Below are 9,363 nucleotides of genomic sequence, written 5' to 3'. Positions count from 1 at the left end.
ATGCAGAAAAGTTTTGGTTTTCTGTCTGCCATGTCTGAACAAGGAAAGCTTTATCAAGCCAAACCACACTGTGTGACTACTCTTTATATAGCTGTGGTCCTCACCCTGACATTTCATTTTTTCCATTTTTTGAGAGGGGAGTGGACAAGGTGCTCATTCCTCTGGAGTCCTCTGTTTGGGTTCCTGCCTGCTGTTGTGTGTTCCTGAGCTCCTCTGGGCTTGCGCAGATGGTCTTTGATGGCTGCTGGCTCTCACAATAGGCCTGGCAGCCTGTTGTCTGTGTTCCCTCTTCTGCCATTGTCTTTTTAAGACAATGTTTTATTACACAATCTAAAACTTGGATTTAAAATAAAGAAATATAATGTTTGGAACATAATTAGGATGTAATTAGAGAATGGATATTTATAACTTACGCATTTATTTACCCTTCTAGTCTCAGGCCATAGTGAGCGGCAGCTATGATAGCGCTGTTAGAACAAAAGGAAGTGGAGATGAAGTAGTACTTAAAAGCAGGAAAACTTTTGCAACTTATTTTTCTTTGTCTCATCATAAGACAATCAAGACTTTCATCTTCACACACTCTGAGGTGTGTTTACTGACTTTGGCCTAAGATAGAGATAGAGATAGAGAAAAGAGAAAGTTATTTATTCTGTCACAATTCTGAGATTTCTAGCTAACATAGGGCAACCTTCACTGGTAGCAGTGTTTGTAATTGAAATTACTAGACTCTCTCTTTTATAATACCCTGCTCCACAGGTCATCAGCTACTCAGCAAAACAGCAGCTTCAAATACTCCTCAGTTTCTTTTTACTACCTGGGCTTCCAGTTAATTCTGCAGCATCTATAATTTTTTGACCACTAGGAATCTGCTAACTGAGAATAAATAAAACAAGAATAAAAATACTGCTGTTTCAATCAGCAAATTGAAAATGCATATGAAAACAGATTAGTAATAGAATTTCTCTCTCTATCCCTGCTAGCTTGACTCAAAATAGCTATCACAGAAATTCAAGATCTAACTCTTCTGTAGTGTAATAAAGTTCAGTTATGACCATTTGACTTCCCTTTTTCACGCACACCTGCCTGGGTTTTGCATGATGTTGAAGTAAAATCTGTAGTTATATTGATGCTTTATTTTCTGATTCTGATTTGATGGGTGGACGACCCAATCGATAAGCAATTGGTTGAAAGGCTGCAGACAGAGGGTGGTGGTCAATGGCTCCATGTCCAGGCAGAGGCCAGTAACAAGTGGTGTCCCCCAAGGGTCTGTCTTGGGACTGGTGCTTTTTAACATCTTTATTAATGACATCGATGAGGGAATTGAGTGCACCCTCAGCAAGTTTGCTGACGACACCAAGCTGAGTGGTGCGGTTGATACAGTGAAAGGAAGGGATGCCATTCAGAGGGACCTCGACAGGCTGGAGGGCTGGGCTTGGGTGAACCTAATGAGGTTCAACACGGCAAAGTGCAAGGTTTTGCATTTGGGCCGGAAGAACCCCAGGCACCCGTACAGGCTGGGAGGAGTGGTCCTTGAGAGCAGCTCGGCAGAGAAGGACCTGGGGGTCCTGATGGACGAGAGACTGAACATGAGCCAGCAGTGCGCTCTGGCAGCTCGAAAGGCAAATGGGATCCTGGGCTCCATCAGGAGAGGGGTGGTCAGCAGGGACAGGGAGGTGATTGTCCCTCTCTACTCGGCTCTTGTGAGGCCCCATCTGGAGTACTGTGTCCAGGTGTGGAGCCCTCAGTACAAGAAAGACATCGAGATCTTGGAAAGGGTCCAGAGGAGGGCGACTAAGATGATCAGGGGGCTGGAGCACCTCCCCTATGAGGACAGGCTGAGGGAGTTGGGCTTGTTCAGCCTGGAGAAGAGAAGGCTGTGGGGTGACCTCATTGCAGCCTATCAATACCTGAAGGGAACCTACACCCAGGAGGGGAGTAAACTCTTCAGAAGGGCTGACAACAGCAGGACTAGGGGAAATGGATCCAAGTTGAAGGAGGGAAGATTGAGGTTGGATGTTAGGGGGAAGTTCTTTACAAGGAGAGTGGTTAGGCCCTGGAACGGGCTGCCCAGGGAGGTTGTGGATGCCCCGTCCTTGGACGTGTTCAAGGCCAGGTTGGACGGGGTCCTGGGCAACCTGATCTGAATGTGTATGTTTGGTGGCCCTGCTAGGCAGGGGGGTTGGAACTACATGATCCTTGAGGTCCCTTCCAACCCGGGTGATTCTGTGATTCTGTGATACAAGCATGCATCATCAGACCTAATTAATCAAGAGACAAAATCTTTTCTTATTCTTGATAATGTCTGCATGAGCCACAGTATCTGAAAAGTTTCACCACTTTCACCTAACATCTAAATATCAAACACTTACCTTGGGCAGCGGTGTAGTAGCTGACCTCCCTGCCACCATACAAAGAAACATCAGTGAAACTGTACTACCTGCCTGAAATACAGGATTCCTCAGTGACAGAGGAGCTGTTGGCTCTGTCTGCACTGTCAGCACTGAAAGTTGTTTGATTGCTGGCAGGCTCAGAACAAGTTACCAGAACTAGGGGATTATCATACCAGTCCTTTTTTACTGTCTCTTTGTTCTGAGCAGCAATCTAAAACCACAGAACTTGCTGGGGTAAAAGTGTTACTCTCCTTTATTAATAAAAAAATTATTCCCCTGAACTTTGAAAAGGATTACAATCTGTAATCCTCCACTGTATCTTAAAACCTTCTTGATTGCCCCACAGGGTAAGAGATTAATTGTTAGCCTACTAACCTATGTGTATATAGCACAGATTGCAGCAGCAACACCATGGCCAGTCTGGGATTTGCCTGCATGCCTCCTGTTATTTATCATTCAACTTTATTGAGTAATACAGGCTGCCTAGATCTGACTAAACATGGTCATTTGCTCCGTACAAAATATGCAACAGCTCCATGGGTCCATTGGTCTGCACCAGATCCAGATATCTCAGACATCCCCTGGAAAATTCAAGCATCCCTATGAAATGCTTTATCGCATTTATACTCTGATAGCTACTTCTATTCATCTTAGAACTTGTTTGGTGTTACCAAGCACTGATTGTTTCTCAAAACTCTCAGTAAAACTTGACAGGCAATTTCCAAACTCTCTCAAACCTTATGTTTCCAATCCCTAACTGGACACTGAGGAACAATGAGAAGCCATTTTCCTAATAGACCCAAGGAAGAAGAGAAAGCACCTACCAAACCTCAAAGGGAAAAAATTCTAGCTCTACTTCTATTGCACAGGCATTTTGGAGTCTCTCATTTCCAAATATTTGTTCTTCCCTTTGTTTGTATGCAGTCCAAGATCTATCTGTATATGGTATTTCTCACAGCTGTGATGACAGCACCAAACAAGGCAGAGTAATACACAAGAGAGCCTGCTTCAGTGCATTAGTAAATTAAATAGACACAGTGCTGCACTTCACTTGTATTATCAATTTATTTCCAATATTCATTTTGAGTTAGTCGTACAGAAATACTGTCTCAGAGCTTCATGCAACAGGAAAGCAGCAGCTTTGTACTCAAAGCCCTCATCTGCAAGCTATTCCAGCAAGTGCATTCCTTCCTCTCTGTGGCACTGGTCTGGATAATCTTGGAGATCTTTTCCAACCTTAATGATTCTGTGATTCTATAGTTACTGCCTCTGTCTGCATTTGCTGACTTTTATAAATATAGAGCTTGGTGCAAATGCAAACACCATACTATACCTAGAGCAGATTTTTTGTTATGGTAATAGAGGTGCTGACGTGTGTCACACACTCAAGAAACAGGAAGGTGAGCTGAGTTTTGCTAGAGACCATTTAGAGCAGCATAAATAGTGAGATTCATTTCTTTTTATGGATAAAGTAAAATTCAGAGCTGAACTCAGAATCAGAGAGGAAAAAATCTGTACAGACATAAAAACAGGCAGTGAAGACCTGAACTGAGATTTGAGTACTTTGGGTCACATAGACCAGAATAAGTAAAGTATTGTTTTAAAACAAGCCTATTCTGTGACAAAGTAGTTCAAAGTGTATTTGTCCAAATAAACATATATCGTCTTAACCAGATCACAGTGTAAACATACCTGATGAGACAGTACTGGTTCTTGGTAATTGTTAGGAAACTTGCGATGAGTCTGCATACGGGATGTTAAAGTCATGCATTTTACAGAATGTAGCACTTGGTTCCATGTACCTGTAGGTCTTATATGACTGCTAGTGGCCAGATTTCAAAAAGAGAGTGACAAGCAATTTCATGCACAAAATCATCCCAAATTACTCTTCCAGAAGTGGCTCTTTGAAAGAAAAAATATCTGTCCAAAGTATAAGACACAGCTGGAAATTCCCCAAAGTTATGAATAACTTGGATGCAGTGCATATTTGAACATCAGTAAATAAATACTTTGATGCCTGGGTGTGTTCATTTTACACATGATCTTGAGGATGCCAGTAACTTTCTGAAGAATTAACAGATTTCTATAAAATGTATCAAGATCTAGTCTAGAAAAGGGTGAGCTGTAAGTAAAATCAATCATGAGAGGGGAAGAGCAGACTGAAGAAAGACACGTGTTTTTGCTTTCTTTTGCTGTCAAGAAACACTTGTGCGTTAGTTCTGCATAAAGTGACAAATGAAAAAGAAATAATTTCTGATTTTTTTCCTCAAAAAATATTTAGTATGAAATTTAAAGGAGCAGTTAGTCACTAACTGCTAACAGTTTTTCTAAAAGACATTTTAATTATACCTCTGGGGCAGAATTGCTGCTTGTACTTACTCTGCAACTCATAACAATGAAAGAAACTCTTGTCTATATTTATGTTAGGATAGTGTTCATTATATGTATATTTATTTCTAATTAAGTTTCCAGAAAACTACAAAAGTAAATAAATTTTTCAGCTCTTTGTTAATCATTTGGATGAATCACATGAGCAACCAGCTACCACCATATCAGTGTAATCCTTCAACAAATACTTACACATGAAAATGGGTCAGAATATCCACTCAAAGAAACGATACTTTTCCTTGTATGTTTAATTCAACATAATTATGTACTTATATGGAATTGTTAAACTGATCAGATTTTTGCCAAACTGCCTACAACATAATCCACCTACTACTCACCAACTTCAAAAGAAAAATTAAACATTTTTTTGTTGTTCAACTTTTTTCTGTGGATTTGAGCTCCCAAAGCCAGAAGGTCACTTGGATTATGTATACAATGCTAGTAGTTGCATTCCTTAACTCTACAAAATGCCATGAAACTTTTTATTTTCCAAAATAGCTTTGCAAACAATGACAATTACTGCCCAGACATTTTCAAACACAGCAGGTTATTGGCGTAGGCAGTGATGGAAACCTTAAAAAAAAAAAAAAAGATAAATATTTTGAAATGCACTGTAAATCAAATTTGTGCACTGGACTAGGAATGGATTATCTGCCTCTAAACAGTAAAATATGTTTTAATTTGAGGGGCTTTTTCCATACTTATTTACTAGAAATGATTTTAAGTAGTGCTTTTATAAGTTTTTTTTAGCCTTTCAATGTTTTTAGCAGTATCAATGCAATAAATACTCCAATTAGTTATACATACTTTACCCATTGCATTTACTGGTGTCCAAGAATTCAGTCTTTCTCAATCTTTTAATAAAAAGTACATTTTTTAGGTTAAAAATTGATGGGAACAATGCTATGTTGGTTTCAAGCTGCTCTGAAAGTATTTATAGCAGATGTATCAGCAATCTCAAATAAGCAAATTTCTAGGATGTAATTAACTGAGTCCTTGACTAAGAATGAGCCTGTTTGTGAGGCAGATTGTTACATTGTGACATACAATATTCTGACACACTGTGGTATCAAGACAAAGAATTTATTTCCTTCACTTCAGCAAGTAAGTAAGAGCAAGAACAAAAGACAGCCCAGCAGAGAATTCATACAATTGATTGCTCAAGTAGCTTTGACTAGATCCAACACTGAGGCAACAACAGGAAGACAAAAGCAATGGTATCACGATCGCTCTGAAAGTAATGCTTCCTATTTACTTCCATGGAAACTAAAGCAGATACAAAAAGCACAGAAACTCTACTTGATAGAGGAAATTCTCAGCTATAACATCTTATTTTGAAAAATAGCCACCACCATTAGTTATGCATTTTCACCTGCTATGAACAAGAGCCTGCATGCCATGCTTGTAAAGATATGCAAAAGCGGAGGTGACTCACAGTTCCACAGCTGCTAAGACAGTGTTGTTTCAAGAAATATGTTACCCACACAGTCCGTCTTTCATTGGCCTAAATAGATCAAAGTCAGAAGGCACCAAGTTCAGACTGTATGGTGGGTGTAGTAGGACAGTCCAGCCAAGACTGCTGAAGTGCTCCAGCATCTTCTAGCAGGTATGGAGCCTTGTGTTATCTGGTAGCAAGAGTACGGTTTTTTTCTCTGGCCTGACATTTGAGCCTTCAGCTTAGTCCATGTTGAAGTGCCATGGTCAGAGTTGATGTTTTGCCCATGTGCCTGGAAATAAAGATCACTCCTATCCCAAAAGACAGTGCACATCACTTTCCTCACTGAGGGCTGAGTCTTGAACTTTGATGGAGAATTCACGTGTTGCCCCTCCATCAACTGCTCTTTTTTACTCGGGCTTGGAATTGTGACACCATAGCTCATCACCAGTAATAATGTGATTGAGGACACTGCCACCTTAAGTCTTTGTTGTGGTTGTATGATTTTTGTTATCTGTATTGCACATCATAACATTATGTAGTGCACTGGGAGCTAAAGAGTTAATGTTCCACTGCCTAGCTGTCTTGCCTTCCATTTTGGACATTCTCATTTTATTTGACTTATTAACTTCAGTTCCAATTACATTATATTATATTGCGTTATCTCATATTCTACTACCAGATTTAGTAAATTAGTTTTCTCCAATTAGCTCACTGCTGCTGTTTTGTTTTCAGGCCCATCTCATCTGTGGGTCCACCCACCCCATTTAGCCACAGGACCAGGCTGAATCAGGTCAGAGCTGTGACGGCCTCTTATTGGCTCATTAAGTCCTGAAAAATTTGCATACAGTGTTCTTTCTGTTCCTGAGTGAACATCTGCATAAATTTGGGGACAATCCAATGTTGCCACCATTGTTTGCAACACACTGAAGCTGATATGCAGTTCCACATACAGCTCCATGGTTGTAAATGGTCAATTTGCTTGGATGAGCTGATCAAATCACTCTTCTTTTCATAGTGTAACAGCAGTGCATAGCTGTCTGGAACATGGCTTTTTTTCACACTGTTGTTGCCACTGCTGAAACACACCACCCACCACCCCACTGTGCTCACAGCCAGTGTTTGGTCTCCATAAACATTCAAAGTGTCAATGAATGTCAGTGGGCGCCATTTTTTTCCCACATGAGTAGAACGGAAGAACTCAATGACATACCTTTGCTCCATATGCACTTCCATGTCAGATGCCACTTTATCGGAGTGCCCCTCTGCTGCCATCTGTCGCATGTCAACATGTAATGGAATATTGACAGGAAGGTTCAAACTCTGCTGCCATACCACCAACATCTGCTTCTGATGTTCTATGCCAGCATAATGAAATAGGAGGCATCACTTTCAGAGCAGACCTCATATGTGCACTGAAAGCTGATCATGAATTATTGGGTTTCTGATTTTGCGCCTGATTCATATTTTCTGGGAGAGGAAGAGAGGATGTTGGCAACATTACCTTTGTTCTGTACAGAAGGTCAGGGTCAGTGGCACCTTGTGAAAGAAGGAATATGCGAGAAAGAATGCTGCTGCACAGCTGTTGAGACTTTACTCATTACTGTATAGGTGGCATCGCGTCTGTCTCCTGTCTCATCAGAGACGTTACAGATGAGAGTGTGGGCAGAATATCTGTCAACTCTTGCAGTTTTCAGCTTGAGTACGGTCCCTTGAAACAGCTGAGTAGGAAGTAGTATCTCACTGCGCCAGGTTATTATTTTTATGAAATGGGAGATTTGATGAACAGTTACGCTCACAGAGAAAGACAATCAACTCTTCTTAAAAAGTGTACATTTTCAGCTATAATGGGACATTACAATTTCATGATTTATCCTGCCAGCCCTTGTAGTTTTATAACATCTGATAATATTTGTTTTCTACTGAAAGACTTCTACAATGACTTGGATCCAGCTGTTGAGTTTTCTACTTCTCATCTCACTCTTGAGCACTTTTCTTTCTAATGTTAACACTAGAGGAGAAAAAATGTGATACAATCAGAACATGAGGCTTAAAAAAAGACAAATAAGAGAACAGTGACTCAGAGTTTTGATTTTGCATTGCTGTTTTGTTGTTCTTTTTTTTCCCTAAAGATACTTTCAAAATTTTTTTGAACTGCATGCTTTTCTGAACTTCCACACATGAATCATAGAATCATAGAATCACAAGGTTGGAAACAGCTTATAAGATCATCTAGTCCAACCATCTTCTCATTACCACTGCAACCACAAGCACTAACCCATATCTTGCAGCTCCTCATCCAGACGCCTCTTGAACACTGCCAGGGATGGCGCCTCCACCACCTCCCTGGGCAGCCATTCCAGTGCCTGACCACTCTCGGAGAGAAAAAGTTCTTCCTCATGTCCAACCTAAACCTCCTCTGGTACAACTTGCAGCCATTGCCCCGGGTCCTGTTTGTTGCCTGAGAGAAGAGGCCAAACCCTTCCTCATCACAGCCTCCCTTCAGGAAGTTGTAGAGTGCAATGAGGTCTCCCCTGAGCCTCCTCTTCTCCAGACTGAACAATCCCAGCTCCCTCAGTCACTTCTCAGAAGGCCTGTGCTCCAGACCCCTCACCAGTTTCATTGCCCTTCTCTGTACAAATTCCAGGGCCTCAATGTCTTTCCTGTAGTGAGAGGCCCAAAACTGAACACAGTACTCAAGGTGTGGCCTCACCAGAGGCCAGGGGGATGATCACCTCCCTGCTCCTGCTGGCCACACCATTTCTAATGCAGGCCAGGATGCCGTTGGCTCTCTTGGCCACCTGGGCACACTGCTGGCTCATGTTCAGCCGAGCATCAGCCAACACCCCCACATCCCTTTCCTCTTCACAGTCATCCAGCCACTTATCCCCAAGCCTGTAACGCTGCATGGGGTTGTTGTGCCCAATGTGCAGGACCTGGCACTTGGCCTTGTGGAACCTCTTCTCAATCACCTCAGCCCAGCGATCCAGCTAATCTAAATCCCTCTGAAGGAGATGAGGCTAATCAAGCATGACCTGCCTTTCACAAACCCGTGCAGACTGGGCCTGATCCCTGGACACCATGCATGTGCTGTGTGACCTCACCAAGATGATTTGCTCCATTACTTTCCTGGTACCGAGGTCAGGCTAA

Source organism: Tympanuchus pallidicinctus, unplaced genomic scaffold (genome assembly GCF_026119805.1).
Source record: "Tympanuchus pallidicinctus isolate F22 unplaced genomic scaffold, pur_lepc_1.0 scaffold9, whole genome shotgun sequence".
Taxonomy (NCBI): domain Eukaryota; kingdom Metazoa; phylum Chordata; class Aves; order Galliformes; family Phasianidae; genus Tympanuchus; species Tympanuchus pallidicinctus.
Note: the sequence above shows the minus strand (reverse complement) of the source record.